At 44.9% G+C, this 21,127-nt stretch overlaps 5 non-coding genes and 1 pseudogene across 5 annotated transcripts; all 6 read left to right on the top strand.

Moving 5' to 3' along the window:
• The first annotated feature begins 442 nt into the window (after positions 1-442).
• On the top strand, positions 443-606 carry LOC134982621 (U1 spliceosomal RNA). Its single transcript, XR_010191300.1, has one exon. It is a non-coding gene; the product is annotated as a U1 spliceosomal RNA (small nuclear RNA).
• Positions 607-758: 152 nt separating this feature from the next.
• Positions 759-893, top strand: LOC134982979 (U1 spliceosomal RNA; annotated as a pseudogene).
• A 702-nt stretch (positions 894-1,595) lies between these two features.
• On the top strand, positions 1,596-1,759 carry LOC134982558 (U1 spliceosomal RNA). The gene has a single exon (XR_010191243.1). It is a non-coding gene; the product is annotated as a U1 spliceosomal RNA (small nuclear RNA).
• A 151-nt stretch (positions 1,760-1,910) lies between these two features.
• On the top strand, positions 1,911-2,073 carry LOC134982934 (U1 spliceosomal RNA). Its single transcript, XR_010191560.1, has one exon. It is a non-coding gene; the product is annotated as a U1 spliceosomal RNA (small nuclear RNA).
• Positions 2,074-2,744: 671 nt separating this feature from the next.
• Positions 2,745-2,908, top strand: LOC134982564 (U1 spliceosomal RNA). The gene has a single exon (XR_010191249.1). It is a non-coding gene; the product is annotated as a U1 spliceosomal RNA (small nuclear RNA).
• A 975-nt stretch (positions 2,909-3,883) lies between these two features.
• Positions 3,884-4,047, top strand: LOC134982513 (U1 spliceosomal RNA). Its single transcript, XR_010191202.1, has one exon. It is a non-coding gene; the product is annotated as a U1 spliceosomal RNA (small nuclear RNA).
• The last annotated feature ends 17,080 nt before the right edge of the window (positions 4,048-21,127 follow it).

Here is a 21,127-nt window from a genome sequence, read left to right as displayed (position 1 = left end):
CTGCAGCAAGAAATCAGCTTGAATGCTTCATGGCCAACATGAGCCCCACACCGACGGAGGGTGGAGGTGTTTAATGCGAACTAGGGGTCAGCCAAGCGCCGCAAAAGGCCGCCATGCCCTGCATGCCCCTTTTCTCTTTTCATATGCAGACGAGGGTTGAAGCCAACTTTGACCCACTGCTTGGATGACATCACCATATGCAAATCCATCTGCGGCAGGCCTTCCCCCAGGAATGCTTGCACTAGTTGTTGCATTTGGTTTGTTGTTTGGGGGTGCTTCAGTATTAGGCAGCCTTCTGCCCTCCCATGTTCATCTGAAAATATGTGTTCTCCCTGCAGTTGTTATCCCCAGATGAGAGTTCCCTTGTGCTGCCTCAGTTGAATCTCCTTTACTTGACAGAGATGTGCCTGAGCAGCGGCCCTCCCCAGCCCTATCCCAAATCATACTTATTTTGCATAGGAGATACCATGGTCATGAAGATTGTTCTCCCAGGGTTAGGTTCATTCATTGCGTTCTGGGTATGCTGACCTCTGTGATTTCCCCAAATGTGGGAAACTCAACTGCATTATTTGTGGTAGTGGGGGACTGTGTTTGTGCTTTCCTCTGGTCAGCTCTGGTAAAAGTCAGATTTCTTTGTCTCAGATCTTCCTCTAGCCTTGTTCTTCTTTCAAGAGTTCCATTGTGCTGCCTCAGTTGGATCTCCTTCACTTGACAGGGGGGTGCCCGAGCAGCGACCCTCCCCAGCTCTAGCCCAACTCCTACTTACCTGCCAGGTGAGATACTATGATCATGAAGTTGCTTCTCCCAGGGCAAGGCTCACCCATTGCACTCTGGGTGTGCTGCCCCTGCGATTTCCCCAAATGTGGGAAACTTGACTGCATAATTTGTGTTTCCCCTAGTCGGCTCTCATATAATTCAGATCTCTTTGTCTCAGGTCTCTCTCCAGCCTAGTTTGCTGTCTGTTTCCACTTCTTTTTTCTTGAGCCCCTCCCTTCTACACCCTTGTGCACTATCCTGTCTTCTCCTCCTGTCTGCTTACTTTGTGCCTTCCGATGCACAATGCAAACTACAGGTAGTGCTGCAGGGCCCACACCCTTTTACTTGCCTTACAGAGCAGCTCTGGAGCTGTTACAGTGCCAAGCTGCTGCAAGAAATCAGCTTGAATGCTTCAGGGGCTGGGGCATGGCCAACATGAGCCCCACACCGAAGGAGGGTGGGGGTGTTTAATGCGAACTAAGGGTCATCCAAGCGCCGCAAAAGGCCGCCATGCCCTGCATACCCCTTTTCTCTTTTCATATGCAGATGAGGGTTCCAGCCAACTTTGGCCCACTGCTTGGATGACATCACTGTATGCAAATCCGTCTTCTGCAGACCTTCCCCCAGGAATGCTTGTACTAGTTGTTGCATTTGGTTTGTTGTTTGGGGGTGCTTCAGTATTAGGCAGCCTTCTGCCCTCCCATGTTCATCTGAAAATATGTGTTCTCCCGGCAGTTGTTGTCCCCAGATGAGAGTTCCTTTGTGCTGCCTCAGTTGAATCTCCTTTACTTGACAGAGATGTGCCTGAGCAGCGGCCCTCCCCAGCCCTATCCCAAATCATACTTATTTTGCATAGGAGATACCATGGTCATAAAGATTGTTCTCCCAGGGTGAGGTTCATTCATTGCATTCTGGGTATGCTGACCCCTGTGATTTCCCCAAATGTGGGAAACTCAACTGCATTATTTGTGGTAGTGGGGGACTGTGTTTGTGTTTTCCTCTGGTCAGCTCTGGTAAAAGTCAGATTTCTTTGTCTCAGATCTTCCTCTAGCCTTGTTCTTCTTTCGAGAGTTCCATTGTGCTGCCTCAGTTTGATCTCCTTCACTTGACAGGGGGTACCCGAGCAGCGACCCTCCCCAGCTCTAGCCCAACTCCTACATACCTGCCAGGTGAGATACTATGATCATGAAGGTGCTTCTCCCAGGGCAAGGCTCACCCATTGCACTCTGGGTGTGCTGCTCCTGCGATTTCCCCAAATGTGGGAAACTTGACTGCATAATTTGTGTTTCCCCTGGTCGGCTCTCGTATAATTCAGATCTCTTTGTCTCAGGTCTCTCTCCAGCCTAGTTTGCTGTCTGTTTCCACTTCTCTTTTCTTGAGCCGCTGCCTTCTATGCCCTTGTGCACTCTCCTGACTTCTCCTGTCTGCTTACTTTGTGCCTTCCAACGCACAATGCAAACTACAGGTAGTGCTGCAGGGCCCACACCCTTTTACTTGCCTTTCAGAGCAGCTCTGGAGCTGTTACAGTGCCCAGCTGCTGCAAGAAATCAGCTTGAATGCTACAGGGGCTGGGGCATAGCCAACATGAGCCCCACACCGACGGAGGGTGGAGGTGTTTAATGCGAACTAAGGGTCATCCAAGCGCCGCAAAAGGCCGCCATGCCCTGCATACCCCTTTTCTCTTTTCATATGCAGATGAGGGTTCCAGCCAACTTTGGCCCACTGCTTGGATGACATCACCGTATGCAAATCCGTCTTCTGCAGACCTTTTCCCAGGAATGCTTGTACTAGTTGTTGCATTTGGTTTGTTGTTTGGGGGTGCTTCAGTATTAGGCAGCCTTCTGCTCTCCCATGTTCATCTGAAAATATGTGTTCTCCCTACAGTTGTTGTCCCCAGATGAGAGTTCCCTTGTGCTGCCTCAGTTGAATCTCCTTTACTTGACAGAGATGTGCCTGAGCAGCGGCCCTCCCCAGCCCTATCCCAAATCATACTTATTTTGCATAGGAGATACCATTGTCATGAAGATTGTTCTCCCAGGGTGAGGTTCATTCATTGCATTCTGGGTATGCTGACCCCTGTGATTTCCCCAAATGTGGGAAACTCGACTGCATTATTTGTGGTAGTGGGGGACTGTGTTTGTGCTTTCCTCTGGTCAGCTCTGGTAAAAGTCAGATTTCTTTGTCTCAGATCTTCCTCTAGCCTTGTTCTTTTTTTGAGAGTTTCCTTGTGCTGCCTCAGTTGGATCTCCTTCACTTGACAGGGGGGTGCCCGAACAGCGACCCTCCCCAGCTCTAGCCCAACTCCTACTTACCTGCCAGGTGAGATACTATGATCAGGAAGGTGCTTGTCCCAGGGCAATGCACTCTGGGTGTGCTGCTCCTACGATTTCCCCAAATGTGGGACACTTGATTACATAATTTGTGTTTCCTCTGGTCGGCTCTCGTATAATTCAGATCTCTTTGTCTCAGGTCTCTCTCCAGCCTAGTTTGCTGTCTGTTTCCACTTCTCTTTTCTTGAGCCGCTCCCTTCTATGCCCTTGTGCACTATCCTGACTTCTCCCGTCTGCTTACTTTGTGCCTTCCAACGCACAATGCAAACTACAGGTAGTGCTGCAGGGCCCACACCCTTTTACTTGCTTTACAGAGCAGCTCTGGAGCTGTTACAGTGCCCAGCTGCTGCAAGAAATCAGCTTGAATGCTTCAGGGGCTGGGGCATAGCCAACATGAGCCCCACACCGAAGGAAGGTGGAGGTGTTTAATGCGAACTAGGGGTCATCCAAGCGCCGCAAAAGGCCGCCATGCCCTGCACACCCCATTTTTATTTTCATATGCAGACGAGGGTTGAAGCCAACTTTGACCCACTGCTTGGATGACATCACCATATGCAAATCCATCTGCTGCAGGCCTTCCCCCAGGAATGCTTGCACTAGTAGTTGCATTTGGTTTGTTGTTTGGGGGTGCTTCAGTATTAGGCAGCCTTCTGCCCTCCCATGTTCATCTGAAAATATGTGTTCTCCCTGCAGTTGTTGTCCCCAGATGAGAGTTCCCTTGTGTTGCCTCAGTTGAATCTCCTTTACTTGACAGAGATGTGCCTGAGCAGCGGCCCTCCCCAGCCCTATCCCAAATCATACTTATTTTGCATAGGCGATACCATGGTCATGAAGATTGTTCTCCCAGGGTGAGGTTCATTCATTGCACTCTGGGTATGCTGACCCCTGTGATTTCCCCAAATGTGGGAAACTCGACTGCATTATTTGTGGTAGTGGGGGACTGTGTTTGTGCTTTCCTCTGGTCAGCTCTGGTAAAAGTCAGATTTCTTTGTCTCAGATCTTCCTCTAGCCTTGTTCTTCTTTCGAGAGTTCCCTTGTGCTGCCTCAGTTGGATCTCCTTCACTTGACAGGGGGTGCCCGAGCAGCAATCCTCCACAGCTCTAGCCCAACTCCTACTTACCTGCCAGGTGAGATACTATGATCTTCACTGTTAGGGCAATCAGGATGTGGAATTACCTGCCAGGGAAGGTGGTAATGGCGGACTCTGTAATTGGATTTAAAAAAGGAATGGATACATTTCTGAATGAAAAAGCTATCCAAGGTTATAATACTTAAAATATCAACATGGTTAATCCGGGGGTAACATGAGTTATAGTAGCTAACTAGTCATAAAACATTATTCAGCAAGTATGTAGAATCATCACAACTTAAAACAGGTTGAACACGATGGGCAATTTGCCTCTATTCAACCTCAAAAACTATGTTACTATATGTTACTATATTACTATGTTACTGTAGTATACAGAACACCACAATGTAATGAGCAGTGATAGTGAGCACTGATGAGGATACTAGAACTGACACTGAGCAGCAAGATGCAGCACTGGACTATTAGTAATGTACTGTAGTATGCTGAGCACCACAATGCAGCACAAGACAATGAGCAGTGATACTGAGCACTGATGAGGATACTACTGAGAACTGACACTGAGCAGGAGAGACACACTACTAGTATTACTGAGCAGCAATAAGTAACCACTGATACTGGGCACTGATATTGAGATTTCCACTGAGAGAACATAGCCACGTCCTCTCCGCTCTCTCTTCAATGCACGAGTAAAAATGGCAGCAACGCGCAGCTCTTTATATGGAATCCGAATCTCGCGAGAATCCGACAGCGGGATGATGACATTTTCCCTTGTTCAGGTTTTCCGAGTCAGGCGGGAACAACCGAGCCTGCCTCGGACCAGTGTAAACCACGTGGAGTTCGTGGGGAATTCGGTTCTCGGAGAACCGAACCCGCTCCTCTCTACCTTATACCCATCAATTTTTTTATTTTCAATCTAAGCCCCTGCAGTTTTCTGAAAGCATCTGCTTCGCTATGATGATCAACAAGTCACAAGGGCAAACACTCAGGGCTTGAGGCGTAGATCTTAGGACCAGCTGCTACAAGCATGGCAGAGGTGTCACTATCACTGGTGACACCCAGAGAGGTGGCGAGGGAGATTGTAATGCAGTGCGCGCAGATAAGCAGTGCAATGGTAAAAAGGAGGCATGGTTTCATAGGTAGGGGCGTGGCCTGGTGGCCTGAATCTACATTTTGTTGCTCCGGGTGTCCCGGGGGTTGGGGGCTGCACCCGGGGACTAGTGTGTGTGCGGTGCTGGCTCCTGCACAGTGACAGGGCATGGCCACCCAGCATGACGCCTCCATTCTTGACCATGCTGTAATTGCAGTCGCACTGCAGTTCAGCGTGATCATAAAAAATGGTGTAGCCTCCTGCTGGTGCAGACTGTATGTGCGCGCAGGAAGCCGCCACCATTTTTGTGATCACAGCGGCTGAATGTGATGTCATACAGCCGCTGTGACCACGCCCCCTGTGTCTCCTCCGTTGCAGACCCCATTTTGAAGCCTTGCCCCCGCACCGCTCCATCCCTGACTTGGAAATGGAGTGTTGTTGACCCCCCTCTCCCCCCCCCCCGCCCCGATTGACAGGCAGAGGCGATCGCATTCTCTGCGGGGTGCCGCAGAAAATGCAGGCACATGCGTATGCTCTTAGCAATTTTTGCAGTTGGATCGCTTATTGTGATTGCAATCCAACCTGAATCAGGCCCTATTACCTATCACAATGCGCTGCGGGCAGTACAAAATTGGGATAATATAGGAGTAAAACTCCCAGACCTGTGCTCCTTAACTGTACCTGGTGGCTAGTGGAGCGGCTGCCCAGTAATCAGTGTCCACGCCAGTGCGCACACGGTCCACCCCCTACGGCCACGCTCCCCTTCATCAGCGGCCTCGTGATCCGGAAGGGCGGTGTGTGTGTGACTGACCTTAGGAAGAAACTGGAGCCTCCGCTGCAGTGACCCAGCAACCAGGGCACGGGAGTATACAGCGCCGCTGGGAGTGATGAAGCTGCAGTAAAGATGTCTATTAGACCTAGCCTGCTGCAGCCCTAGTAGATTCTCATAAAACAAGTTCTTCTTTTCTTGTCAAAATTAATAGCTAAGATTAGGCTGCCTGAGGCAGGCCCCTGTTAAGTGGCCTGCTACTGAAGGCACCAACTACAAACTGAGCTCCCTGTTCATGGAAGCGGGGTTATAGAGGAGGATGCGCTGAGCATCTTGGGAACAGTCAAAAGCTTTGAGCCGGTTGGTGCCTCAGATCAAGATCCTACTCTACACCCCAATGTGAATCCTTGTGGAGTCCAGTGTACCCCACAGAAGAAATTAATGTGTCACACCCATTGGCAGCAACCTTAGAATAGCTGCTGACGGGCACAATTGAGAAAGGAAGGGGGGGGGGACATTTGAATCCAGCACATAGATGCAATTCAAATATGTAATTTGTACCTTCCTATTTTAAAATATAATGGATGAACCTCACCCTGTGAGAACAATCTTCATGATCAAGAGATCTCATATGCAAAATAAGTATGAGTTGGGATAGGGCTGGGGAGGGTGTCTGCTCGGGCAGCCCCTCCCCCGTCAAGTTAAGGAGATTCAACTGAGGACGCACAAGGGAACTCTCGTCTGGGGACAACAACTGCAGGGAGACCACATCTGTTCAGATGAACATGGGAGGGTGGAAGGCTGCCTAATATTGAAGCACCATCAAATATCAAACCATATGCAACAACTAGTACAAGCATTCCAGGGGGAAGGTCTGCAGAAGACGGATTTGCATACGGTGATGTCATCCAAGCAGTGGGCCAAAGTTGGCTGGAACCCTCATCTGCATATGAAAAGAGAAAAGGGGCATGCAGGGCATGGCGGCCTTTTGCGGTGCTTGGATGACCCCTAGTTCGCATTAAACACCCCCACCCTCCTTTGGTGTGGGGCTCATGTTGGCCATGCCCCATCCCCTGAAGCATTCAAGCTGATTTCTTGCAGCAGCTGGGCACTGTAACAGCTCCAGAGCTGTTCTGTAAGGCAAGTAAAAGGGTGTGGGCCCTGCAGCACCACCTGTAGTTCGCATTGTGCGTTGGAAGGCACAAAGTAAGCAGACGGGAGGAGAAGTCAGGATAGTGCGCAAGGGCATCCTTTTCTCTTAGTCCGTAGAGGATGCTGGGGTCACATTAAGAACCATGGGGTATAGACGGGATCCGCAAGAGACATGGGCACTTTAAGACTTTCAAAGGGTGTGAACTGGCTCCTCCCTCTATGCCCCTCCTCCAGACTCCAGTTATAGGAACTGTGCCCAGGGAGACGGACATTTCGAGGAAAGGATTTATTGTTAAACTAAGGTGAGCATCTTACCAGCTCACACCTTAAGTAGTGATGAGCGAGGTTCGGTTTTACTCGGTTTTACTCGGTTTTACTCGGTTCTCAAAACGGCATCTTATTGGCTATCCAAAACACGTGACATCCGTGAGCCAATAAGATGCCGTTTTGAGAACCGAGTAAAACCGAGTAAAACCGAGTAAAACCGAATCCGCTCATCACTAACCTTAAGCATGCCGCAGAACGTGGCATTCAACAGAACACAAGCCAACGGCATGAACAATTGCAGCAAAAAGCTGACCAGAACCATAACACAACAGGAAGTTAGTTGAGGAAGTTAAAAAGAGACTCGAACCACATGCTAACATGCCTGAATTTAAAGAAAGGGATAGGATCGTTACTGAAAAAATTGATAAATTTGAACAAACGCTTCTAGATACCAAATGTACAAAATTTAGGCGAGACTTTGATGATTATACGAAAGGAACAGTGAGAACATATAAACTAAAGAATAGGGAGGAACAGATAGAACAGCGAGGGAGACCATACGAAAAACTACAAGGTCGACCATATAATAAATCAACATCCAATAGACGCAGGAAATTTTCCACTAGAAAAACTTATCCCTCTCCCCATAGGAACTTCAACTATCCCCAACATAGAGAACGGGAATATACGAGACATTACTGGCCAAATAGCTCTCCTACTTTTAGGAGAAATAAAAGAAATGAAATAGAAACCCCCTATTCCAGATATCCCCATCCAATATCCCCTAGAATACAGGATAGACCAACCTATGACACACAGAGTAGAGGGGCGAGACCTAAAGAAAGAGATCTAAATATGAGCAGAACGGAAACCACAACAGAGGGTTTTTTAGACAAACGCCCAAACAAATTACATTGGGATCAAATACCACATGCGAACGAACAACAGATAACATCAAAAAGAGGAAGAAGAAGTACAGATTCAGAGGTAGAAGAGGGGGTAAGAAAGAAAAATACAAGAAACTAAATAGAAATAAGAATAAGGGCACAAAGACCTCCAATATTTTCAATTTATCTACAAAAGTTCTCTCAGACTCTGAAATTACCCTCCTAAATAAGGGCCTTAAATTTTCCCCATCCACTCCCCCAAACATCTTCACTTTGTTTGTGGAACTTAATAGATACATCAGAACTTTATGCCGTAAAAGATTCTTCGCTAAACAACACATAAAACAAAGGAAGGAGGAAGCTATACCTATAGTGCTTGATGATGGGGACCAGATAGCTCTGGATATATTGGAGGAACTGGCTAATACAGAACAATGTACCCCCAACAAAACAGAGAAACTGTACGACATATCCAGAAAGAATTTTAAACAGAGATCAGAATTTTTCCCAATTAAATCCAAAGGTTCCAGCATAGAAACCTTTTATAAGGTGACCATGGATGATTTTAAGACAATGTGTTCTGACATTCATCTCCATTCACATAAGAACAAATCTAACCTATCTCGACAAGAGAAAAGGGCCATCAATAATCTAACTAGGGATAAATCCATTATCATTAAGGAGGCCGACAAGGGGGGAGGGCTTGTCATACAGAACAAAACCGACTATATACTGGAGGCCACAAGACAGTTAGAAAACCCCGAGTTCTACACCAAACTAAGCAGTGATCCCACCCGAGAATTCCTTCTGGAGCTTGTTACTCTTCTGGGGGGGGCTCTAAGCGATGAAGTCATATCCAAAGACGAATACAATTTTCTTTATTCTGCACACCCTGTCACCCCGGTTTATTATCATTTACCCAAGATACACAAATCTCTCACCTCACCCCCAGGGCGCCCTATTATATCTGGTATTCACTCCCTCACATCCAACCTATCTTATTATGTAGACTCATACCTACAACCACGTGTACCTACACTCAGGTCTCACATCAAGGACACTACTCACTTTTTATCCCTTATCAAAGATGTGAAATGGCTTAATTCATATGCATTCCTAACTTTGGATGTCCAAAGTCTTTATTCAAATATCCCACACGAGAAAGGCTTACTCACAATATCTAACCGACTCACTCAAGATGGGGACCTGAGTGAGATACACAAGAAATTCATAATTGACTCTATTTCTTATATCCTTCATCACAATTATTTTTTGTTTCTACAATCTCACTATTTACAAGTCAAGGGTACCGCCATGGGGACCAGGTTCGCCCCCAGCTATGCCAACCTCTATGTGGGCGAATTGGAGGAACAACTTATCTGGAGGGGAGGCTGGGAGGCGCACCTGGTCCTATAAGGCAGGTACATTGACGATCTTTTTATTATTTGGGATGGGGACTCACATTCAGCACAGTTATTTGTTGATTCTCTTAATTCTAACACTTATGGTTTAACTTTCACACACCAATATCACTCCCAATGTATTAACTTTTTGGACGTGTCACTTGAAGTTAAAGATGATACAATCTACACTACTAATTATGCTAAGGAAGTAGGCACTAATGCATATCTACACTATTCCAGTGCACACTACCCCCCCTGGAAGAGGAATATCCCCAGGGGACAACTCATACGCCTCAGACGCAATTGCTCTGATATAATATCTTTTGAAGCCCAAGCATCCGAGATGCTAAAATCGTTTGAACAGAGAGGGTACCCTACAGTTCTTCTAAATAAAGCACTTGAAGAAGTTAGAAAAATAGACAGAAACACGTTACTAACTAATAAGAAAAAGGATAAAACTAACCTAATAGAAGATGAGAAACCAATAGCATTCATTTCTACCTATAACAGTCACTGTTCCCAAATCAAACAAATTATAAAGAGAAACCATAATATCCTTAAACAGGATTATCTAATAGCCCCCCTGCTACCAAGCGACCCAGTTTTTATCTTTAAGAAAAATAGATCCCTTAGAAATTCATTGGCACCCAGCTTTTTGAAACCTGATTTAAAACCCACAGCCCAATTAGACTCCTGGCTTCCATCTAATACTAAGGGGTTTTTCAAATGTGGAGCAACCAGGTGTATCACCTGCAACTATATAGATAATAGAACTAAGACCATTAAAATTGAAGATAGTGGGGCACTATATGAAATTAAACACTTCATTAACTGTAATTCATCATATGTTATATATATACTCTCATGTGAATGCGGACTCAAATATGTAGGGCGTACCACCAGAAAACTCAAAATCAGGTTTCTTGAACACCGGAGAAATATTATTAAAAGACTGTCATCCCATAGTGTCTCCCAACACTTCCATGAATTCCACCAAGGCAATCCCAACAGCCTTAAACTAATTGGAGTGGAGCACATCCCTATAACCAATAGGGGTGGGGACCGTTATAAAAAACTATGCCAACAAGAAACTTATTGGATGTTTAAAATGGGCTCCATTTACCCTGGCGGTCTTAACGATGCCGTAGAATTAAATACCATAATATGAAATATTGCTAATAATTAATCTTTCTCCCACATGGAGTATACATGGCTTTCCTCTAAAAATTACAATTCTGTTCATAAATTATTGTCTCGCCCTTTCTAGTGAACTTTTTAGTGATCTGTTCATCACGCTGAAACCTCTGAATCAATATTACAATAAATAATAAAATATTAAATATTTATATATTAATAGAGGGGACATTTATATGGTCCCTATACCACTATATCTATTATAATATTTAGATAAAATCAATATACTGAGAAATAATTAGTCATGAAGTATCACATTTTATTAATTCATTTAGGATATTAATATTTAGATTTTTACCCATTGGATGCGATAACATAATGTTTAAAATACTTATTATTAGAACTTAAATATACCCCCCTCCCATAGTCTGAACATTGGCCCTGTTGGGTCAGATCCCTAAGCCACCTAAAAAGTATGAGTTCCAATTGAATCTAAATCTAAATGTAATCCCTATCTCTGATAACTTGGTTGGCGGAAGTACTATGCCTCTAACGGACTGGTGGGCGGAAGTAATGCCTGTAATGATTCATAGACAATGACGCAATCACGTCCTCCCTAAACACACGGACTAGGGCGGACAAGTCGCTACGGATCATGGTCTGTGTAATCGAATACACTATCCGGTTGCCTAGCAACCGTCTCCCCGCTCTCCCGCACGCTATAAGACATACAATACAAAGCCCCGACCACGTGACATAAGTCACGTGATCGGAACAAAACGGAAATATGCAATTTCAGTCCCGCTCTCTACATGTTCCTCCACCTATAATGGAAGCTGTCAATATCATCTCCATGACAACAGGATCCACAACAAATTCAGTTATTGGTTAATGCTCTTTTACACACTTCCTGTTTGTCTTTATTCACTTACTTACATATCAATAAAGGCCTTTAAACAACTCGGTTTTTATAAATAATGTATATATCTGCTACCTATCATATGCTACTCGAAGTAGGTCTGTCTCAGCTCATAAGTTTATTCTGATTTTATGCATCTAGCCCTAAAAGTGATTATGCAATTGCACTCAGGTGTTTCAAGGGGCTAATTAGCCACCATATTAGAGGTGGTATATAAACCCCACATGTTTTAGACTGCACATACCTTTGAGAAAGCTGCCAGCTGATTGCAGCGAAACGCGTCAGGTGAACCAGGGACCCCTGCCAGGAATTGACTCCAAGGAGGACCGAACCATTCCCCAAGCCTCGTCCAGACGATTTTTCTAATTCTCAGACTCCACATGGCAAACATCGCATAAAGGACTGCAGTAACCGTAATGCATGAGGAGCTCTCCACTACAGATTTCGGAGCACATTACCCTCTAACGGTAACTTGTCCATACATTGGACCTTGCCTAAATTCTGAGACTACTGTATAAGCTGGACTATAATGATATAGGGGAAATACATCAGGAACGGTCACTGCATATATCTCCACAAAGTCTAATTCCATATCTGGCGGATTGGTTAGTCCCTTGGGATATTTATTTACATTTTAGAAATTGTATTATTTAATACTTTACACATGTGCATATTTTTAATATAATCCTTATATACCTATTGTACTATTTTAGGAATAAACTTGTTTTATTGATTATACCAATAGTGTTGTATTCATCAAATCTAGCGCAGTCTCACCACCCCCTTTCTTTTGCAGAACCATAACACAACATGTGTATAACCACAAGTAATAACTGCAGACACAGTATGGACTGGGACGGGTGCCCAGCATCCTCTACGGACTAAGAGAAAAGGATTTACCGGTAGGTATTAAAATCCTATTTTCTCATACGACCTAGAGGATGCTGGGGTCACATTAAGAACCATGGGGTTATACCAAAGCTCTTGAACGGGTGGGAGAGTGCGTACGACTCTGCAGCACCGAATGACCCAACTTGAGGTTATCATCAGCCAAGGTATCAAACTTGTAAAACTTAGCAAAAGTGTTTACTAAATAGCTGCTCGGCAAAGTTGCAATGCCGAGACTCCCCGACCAGCTGCCCAGGATGAACCCACCTTTCTAGTAGAATGGGTCTTCACCTAATTCAGTAACGGCAATCCTGCCGTGGAATGAGCATGCTGAATCTTACCACAGATCCAGCGCATAATGGTCTACATGGAAGCAGGACACCCAATCCTGTTGGGAGCATACAGGACAAACAGAGCCTCTGTTTTCCTAATCTGAACCGTTCTGGTGACATAAATTTTCAAAGTTCTGACCACAGCCAGAGACTTTGACTCAACGAAGGTGTCAGTGGCTAAAGGCACCATGTGGAAAGATGAACCACCTTCGGCAGAAATTGTTGACGTGTCCTCAATTCTGCTCTATCTTCATGAAAGATCAAAGATCAAAAGCTCTTGTGATACTGCATGGTTTGTACTGTTTTCCATGTGCTCCCAGATCTTTCAAGCAAGTAGCATGGTCAAGAAAGTTCTGTTTGAAAAGTAACAACATTTACTGTCATTGTTATAGAATTTGGGAGAAAAAACAAGAAGAAATCTGCACTGTTGACGCACTGGACAGAATGAATGAATCATAAAATATAACCTTTATTAAGTATGTATTAAAATTGGATAAATATTAATATTATTATCCCAAACTGCAGTGAAACATAAAGGTTAAAATCACAGAACTAACATACATGTGCATAAGAAGAATAAAGAGATGTGAAAAAAAGGTTTAAAAAGCGTGTCCGTGTGTGATTATTTTTGAAGGCACAACCCTGGCGGGGTTGTTTATATAGATATATATGTTGCTAATAATCACTTTCTAGCGTAATGTTATTAAATAGCTGTTAGTATCTATGTCGTCAGGTACCACTGGGTCATATCCTATATACTCCCTTCACTCAATAGGGGTTACCTCCCGGGAAGCCATCCCCATTGGCGAATTTGTGGGGGTGATTGAGTATAACCGGTAAGCTAACCTCCAATTTGTGGGGTGCTTAGGTAGATGGGGATCACTTATTTCTCTGTGTCCCCTAAGACTATATTCCTAAATTCAATACCATAGGGGGATAGCTTTCTATATCGGATAAGGAATCACTTGATAGGGAAATCTCTATGCATCATGGAAAGATCATATTTATTAATATCCAAACTAAAAAAATGATGAATAGCTTTAATTTAGCTGTTTAGATATAGTTAATTGGCGAGATATACCAACAGGTGCGGTTGCCTTAAGGAATATGGCAATTCCAATATAAATAGCAGCCCTCCTTCATATAATCAGCCAGATCTTATTAAATCTGGTCCAGATATAGCCGTTCAGATATACTTAATTGACAACATATATCAATCGGTGGGGTTGCCTTAAGGAATATAGCAATTCCAATTCTCATATAAATAGCAACCTTCCTTCATATATTCAGCCAGATCTTATTTAATCTGATCTAGGCGTAGGCAATAATGCTTTCCTTAGAGGTATAGCCACCTCAATTCTTATTAGGAAGCAAAGTGTCTGTCATAATGGTTTATCCAATTCATCTAAGAAATAATATATTCCATGTGTCAGAGATTCATTACTCTCTATTTACACTGTTAAAGAGTTAATTCTTATTATGTTACAGTGTAATGAAATTATCATATAGGGAGATGTGGCAATTCCATGTGCTATATATATAATAACCCTTAGTGGTCCAGATTCCACAATGAGGAATTTTCTTATAAACCGCTGAAACACACAGCTGTTTGACTGACTTCCAAATATATCTATCTCACTTTGTAACAGTCTTATGATAGAGAAACTGTTACATATTCGGTCACTTAGTTATCTAAAGGTAAACAGACTCAGTGTGAGGGTAATATAATATATCAAATGCGCTGTCAATAATCGTGGTAACTGGTGTAATAATGTGGTATATTGAGTATGCTAGTAAGGCATATAACTGCTCTCCAGCCTTTAAGTGTTACCAATCAATTTGTTACACTGTAAAGGATTTATGGTGTCCTGTTAGGACATGCAGCTGCTAGGCTGACTCAAAGATTTATCCATTTGTAACAATTATGTAACAGTTATATACATGTTACTGGTATTACATAGAAATAGTATGACACAGGCCAGCAGTCCCATGTGTCTAGATTCCACAATAGGAGATTTTCTTTGTCTTATAAACTGCTGGAACACACAGCTGCTAGACTGACTTCAAATATATATATTACTTTGTAACAGTCTTATAGTAAAGAGACTGTTACACACTGTCATTTAGTTATCTCAAGGTTAGCAGATTCTGTGTGAGGATAGTGTTCTGTTAGAACAGGGGTGGCCAACCAGTTAGAGGCAAAGAGCCAAAAAATATCTGTAGTCAAGCGAAAGAGCCACTGCCATGTGCGCGCCGAAGGCGCGCCCAAAAAATGGGGCGTGGCCTAGCTGGCACAAGGCTACGCCCCATTTTTGTGTGTATGCCTTCAGTATGATGTTCGTAGGAGCATGACCGTGTGTATCATTCTCCCCCATTTTTAATCACGCAGGTGGTGAGCCCAGCACATAGAAAATAACACATCATCTGCACACAATCTTCCCAGTATAAAACTTTGTTTACCTTTTTACTTTGCAAACATAGAGAAAGCCATATTCACATAAAATACACTGAAACAAGCCAGATCAAAAGAAAATACACCGAAAAAAGCCAGTTTCACATAAAATACACTCCACAAGAAAATACACTGGAAAAATACACTTCCACATAAAATGTTTTTTTTAAAACCCACAAACATAAAATAAATTTTGAAATTCAAAACCACATAAATTAATTGAAAAAGTCAGATTCACATAGTACACGTCTCCATGTGTCACTTTAGCCCCTCCCATGTCATTCCAGCCCAGGGACAGATTATAGGTGGGGTGACAGGGGACACAGTATCCACTATCCAGCATCCCCCCAACTCCACATACAGTATCAAGCATCCCCCCCAGCTCCAAACCCAGTAGCCAGCATCCCCCCCAGCTCCACACACAGTAGCCAGCATCCCCCCCAGCTCCAAACACTGTAGCCAGCATCCCCCCAGCTCCACACACAGTAGCCAGCATCCCCCCCAGATCCAAACACAGTTCCCAGCATCCCCCCCAGATCCAAACACAGTAGTCAGCATTCCCCCCAGCTCCAAACACTGTAGCCAGCATCCCCCCAGCTCCACACACAGTAGCCAGCATCCCCCCCAGATCCAAACACAGTTCCCAGCATCCCCCCCCAGATCCAAACACAGTAGTCAGCATTCCCCCCAGCTCCACACACAGCATAACATCCAAGACCCGAGTATTCCCTCCTCCTCCCCTCTCACTCCCCGCAGGTATTTAGCATCTGATCTTCTCACCGCACGGCGCGTGGTGCTGGCTGGGCCGCCCTCACCGCACAGATGACAGCGGCGCCTGGGTCCCCCTCACCGCACAGATGACTGCGGCGCCTGGGTCCCCCTCACCGCACAGATGACAGCGGCACCTGGGTCCCCCTCATCATGCAGACAGGCTCTCATGGCAGGCTCCAGGCTCCACCACCACCCCCTCCTCCGCTGTGGCATTTAGACACCAGCCGCAGCCTAGACTGCATACTTACAATGGCGTCCACGAGTCCCGCAGCTGCATCCTCTCCTGTGGCAGCGGCTCCGCCTCTCATTAACCTCTCATTAAGCGATGTGACGTCCTAACTAGAGATGAGCGGGTTCGGTTTCTCTGAATCCGAACCCGCACGAACTTCATGTTTTTTTTCACGGGTCCGAGCGACTCGGATCTTCCCGCCTTGCTCGGTTAACCCGAGCGCGCCCGAACGTCATCATGACGCTGTCGGATTCTCGCGAGGCTCGGATTCTATCGCGAGACTCGGATTCTATATAAGGAGCCGCGCGTCGCCGCCATTTTCACACGTGCATTGAGATTGATAGGGAGAGGACGTGGCTGGCGTCCTCTCCGTTTAGAATAGATTAGAGAGACACTTGATTTACTAATTTTGGGGAGCATTAGGAGTACTCAGTACAGTGCAGAGTTTTGCTGATAGTGACCACCAGTTTTATTTATAATCCGTTCTCTGCCTGAAAAAAGCGATACACAGCACACAGTGACTCAGTCACATACCATATCTGTGTGCACTGCTCAGGCTCAGGCCAGTGTGCTGCATCATCTATTATCTATATATAATATTATATATATCTGATTATCTGTCTGACTGCTCAGCTCACACAGCTTATAATTGTGGGGGAGACTGGGGAGCACTACTGCAGTGCCAGTTATAGGTTATAGCAGGAGCCAGGAGTACATAATATATTATATAGTGAGTGACCACCAGACACACAGTGCAGTTTATTTAATATATCCGTTCTCTGCCTGAAAAAAGCGATACACACAGTGACTCAGTCAGTCACATACCATATCTGTGTGCACTGCTCAGGCTCAGGCCAGTGTGCTGCATCATCTATATATATTATATATCTGTCTGACTGCTCAGCTCACACAGCTTATAATTGTGGGGGAGACTGGGGAGCACTACTGCAGTGCCAGTTATAGGTTATAACAGGAGCCAGGAGTACATAATATTATATTAAAACAGTGCACACTTTTGCTGCAGGAGTGCCACTGCCAGTGTGACTAGTGACCAGTGACCTGACCACCAGTATATATAATATTAGTAGTATACTATCTCTTTATCAACCAGTCTATATTAGCAGCAGACACAGTACAGTGCGGTAGTTCACGGCTGTGGCTACCTCTGTGTCGGCACTCGGCAGCCCGTCCATAATTGTATATACCACCTAACCGTGGTTTTTTTTTCTTTCTTTATACATACATACTAGTTACGAGTATACTATCTCTTTATCAACCAGTCTATATTAGCAGCAGACACAGTACAGTGCGGTAGTTCACGGCTGTGGCTACCTCTGTGTCGGCACTCGGCAGCCCGTCCATAATTGTATATACCACCTAACCGTGGTTTTTTTTTTCTTTCTTTATACATACATACTAGTTACGAGTATACTATCTCTTTATCAACCAGTCTATATATTAGCAGCAGACACAGTACAGTGCGGTAGTTCACGGCTGTGGCTACCTCTGTGTCGGCACTCGGCAGCCCGTCCATAATTGTATATACCACCTAACCGTGGTTTTTTTTTCTTTCTTTATACATACATACTAGTTACGAGTATACTATCTCTTTATCAACCAGTCTATATATTAGCAGCAGACACAGTACAGTGCGGTAGTTCACGGCAGTGGCTACCTCTGTGTCGGCACTCGGCAGCCCGTCCATAATTGTATATACCACCTAACCGTGGTTTTTTTTTCTTTCTTTATACATACATACTAGTTACGAGTATACTATCTCTTTATCAACCAGTCTATATATTAGCAGCAGACACAGTACAGTGCGGTAGTTCACGGCTGTGGCTACCTCTGTGTCGGCACTCGGCAGCCCGTCCATAATTGTATATACCACCTAACCGTGGTTTTTTTTTCTTTCTTTATACATACATACTAGTTACGAGTATACTATCTCTTTATCAACCAGTCTATATATTAGCAGCAGACACAGTACAGTGCGGTAGTTCACGGCTGTGGCTACCTCTGTGTCGGCACTCGGCAGCCCGTCCATAATTGTATATACCACCTAACCGTGGTTTTTTTTTCTTTCTTTATACATACATACTAGTTACGAGTATACTATCTCTTTATCAACCAGTCTATATATTAGCAGCAGACACAGTACAGTGCGGTAGTTCACGGCTGTGGCTACCTCTGTGTCGGCACTCGGCAGCCCGTCCATAATTGTATATACCACCTAACCATGTTTTTTTTTTCTTTCTTTATACATACATACTAGTAACGAGTATACTATCTCTTTATCAACCAGTCTATATATTAGCAGCAGACACAGTACAGTGCGGTAGTTCACGGCTGTGGCTACCTCTGTGTCGGCACTCGGCAGCCCGTCCATAATTGTATATACCACCTAACCGTGGTTTTTTTTTCTTTCTTTATACATACATACTAGTTACGAGTATACTATCTCTTTATCAACCAGTCTATATATTAGCAGCAGACACAGTACAGTGCGGTAGTTCATGGCTGTGGCTACCTCTGTGTCGGCACTCGGCAGCCCGTCCATAATTGTATATACCACCTAACCGTGGTTTTTTTTTCTTTCTTTATACATACATACTAGTTACGAGTATACTATCTCTTTATCAACCAGTCTATATATTAGCAGCAGACACAGTACAGTGCGGTAGTTCACGGCTGTGGCTACCTCTGTGTCGGCACTCGGCAGCCCGTCCATAATTGTATATACCACCTAACCGTGGTTTTTTTTTCTTTCTTTATACATACATACTAGTTACGAGTATACTATCTCTTTATCAACCAGTCTATATATTAGCAGCAGACACAGTACAGTGCGGTAGTTCACGGCTGTGGCTACCTCTGTGTCGGCACTCGGCAGCCCGTCCATAATTGTATATACCACCTAACCGTGTTTTTTTTTTTTTTCTTTATACATACATACTAGTTACGAGTATACTATCTCTTTATCAACCAGTCTATATATTAGCAGCAGACACAGTACAGTGCGGTAGTTCACGGCTGTGGCTACCTGTGTGTCGGCACTCGGCAGCCCGTCCATAATTGTATATACCACCTAACCGTGGTTTTTTTTTCTTTCTTTATACATACATACTAGTTACGAGTATACTATCTCTTTATCAACCAGTCTATATTAGCAGCAGACACAGTACAGTGCGGTAGTTCACGGCTGTGGCTACCTCTGTGTCGGCACTCGGCAGCCCGTCCATAATTGTATATACCACCTAACCGTGGTTTTTTTTTCTTTCTTTATACATACATACTAGTTACGAGTATACTATCTCTTTATCAACCAGTCTATATATTAGCAGCAGACACAGTACAGTGCGGTAGTTCACGGCTGTGGCTACCTCTGTGTCGGCACTCGGCAGCCCGTCCATAATTGTATACTAGTATCCAATCCATCCATCTCCATTGTTTACCTGAGGTGCCTTTTAGTTGTGCCTATTAAAATATGGAGAACAAAAATGTTGAGGTTCCAAAATTAGGGAAAGATCAAGATCCACTTCCACCTCGTGCTGAAGCTGCTGCCACTAGTCATGGCCGAGACGATGAAATGCCAGCAACGTCGTCTGCCAAGGCCGATGCCCAATGGCATAGTACAGAGCATGTCAAAACCAAAACACCAAATATCAGTAAAAAAAGGACTCCAAAACCTAAAATAAAATTGTCGGAGGAGAAGCGTAAACTTGCCAATATGCCATTTACCACACGGAGTGGCAAGGAACGGCTGAGGCCCTGGCCTATGTTCATGGCTAGTGGTTCAGCTTCACATGAGGATGGAAGCACTCAGCCTCTCGCTAGAAAACTGAAAAGACTCAAGCTGGCAAAAGCACCGCAAAGAACTGTGCGTTCTTTGAAATCCCAAATCCACAAGGAGAGTCCAATTGTGTCGGTTGCGATGCCTGACCTTCCCAACACTGGACGTGAAGAGCATGCGCCTTCCACCATTTGCACGCCCCCTGCAAGTGCTGGAAGGAGCACCCGCAGTCCAGTTCCTGATAGTCAGATTGAAGATGTCAGTGTTGAAGTACACCAGGATGAGGAGGATATGGGTGTTGCTGGCGCTGGGGAGGAAATTGACCAGGAGGATTCTGATGGTGAGGTGGTTTGTTTAAGTCGGCACCCGGGGAGACACCTGTTGTCCGTGGGAGGAATATGGCCGTTGACATGCCAGTTGAAAATACCAAAAAAATCAGCTCTTCGGTGTGGAGGTATTTCACCAGAAATGCGGACAACAGGTGTCAAGCCGTGTGTTCCCTTTGTCAAGCTGTAATAAGTAGGGGTAAGGACGTTAACCACCTCGGAACATCCTCCCTTATACGTCACCTGCAGCGCATTCATAATAAGTTAGTGACAAGTTCAAAAACTTTGGGTGACAGCGGAAGCAGTCCACTGACCAGTAAATCCCTTCCTCTTGTAACCAAGCTCACGCAAACCACCCCACCAACTCCCTCAGTGTCAATTTCCTCCTTCCCCAGGAATGCCAATAGTCCTGCAGGCCATGTCACTGGCAATTCTGACGAGTCCTCTCCTGCCTGGGATTCCTCCGATGCATCCTTGCGTGTAACGCCTACTGCTGCTGGCGCTGCTGTTGTTGCCGCTGGGAGTCGATGGTCATCCCAGAG

Source organism: Pseudophryne corroboree, assembly GCF_028390025.1.
Source record: "Pseudophryne corroboree isolate aPseCor3 chromosome 12 unlocalized genomic scaffold, aPseCor3.hap2 SUPER_12_unloc_1, whole genome shotgun sequence".
NCBI lineage: Eukaryota > Metazoa > Chordata > Amphibia > Anura > Myobatrachidae > Pseudophryne > Pseudophryne corroboree.
Note: the sequence above shows the minus strand (reverse complement) of the source record. Positions and strands in the feature narration are given on the sequence as shown.